Here is an 869-nt window from a genome sequence, read left to right as displayed (position 1 = left end):
CATGTAACTACAGTTATTCGTTTTTGAATAACAATAAAATAACAAAACCGCTACAAGAGAAATCGAGTGAATATCTAATATTGTAAAAATATGAACTTCAAACGCTCATAAAAATTTAATTTGACATACTTGTAGACATTTTTTTTTCGATAAAAGTAGATAAACTTATGAATAATAGTGTATTACATTTTCGAATCTTAGATTTAAAAAGAAAAATAAGTTAATAAGTTAATTGAAAATGTTCATATAACTTTTAAATTAACTCTGTTAAAAATTACCATTAACTTGCCCAGGCTTGCTAAATAGTATTATAGTAATATTTTAATGTAGTAATTCTATAACACTACCTACGCTCAAATCTCAGACAGTCAACACAACAATGAATAGTGAAGAATAATACAAGATAAAGTGAGCGTGTCGTGTCATATTGTTTCCAGTTGAAGTTCACAGTTTTCACAGTTATCACAAATAGGAAAACAGGCTTTAATTTTACCCTTAGATCATTATACTGTGGATGGATCTATAGCGTATTATACCAAATTTTAATACAAAAAACTTTGCCAATATCAATGACAAGTCGCCGAATTAGGTATTCCATATGCACATGCGTGACGCAACTTCTTGCATATTAATTATCCACTACAGATAATTATTAATTATCAAATCAGCATAGGTGTTATGTTTAAATATAATATTATATTGAAAAAATAGTATAATGCCTACTATAATAATATATTACTTACCTACTATAGCCTATAATAATATAATAATATAATTAACCACGAACTACGATTTAGAATAATTCAGTGATAGCAACTTATGGATAATTTTTCGAAGAGTTGCAACGCGCATGTGCACATCGATCCCCT

The sequence above is a fragment of the Acyrthosiphon pisum genome, chromosome A1 (genome assembly GCF_005508785.2).
Source record: "Acyrthosiphon pisum isolate AL4f chromosome A1, pea_aphid_22Mar2018_4r6ur, whole genome shotgun sequence".
Lineage (NCBI taxonomy): Eukaryota > Metazoa > Arthropoda > Insecta > Hemiptera > Aphididae > Acyrthosiphon > Acyrthosiphon pisum.
Note: the sequence above shows the minus strand (reverse complement) of the source record.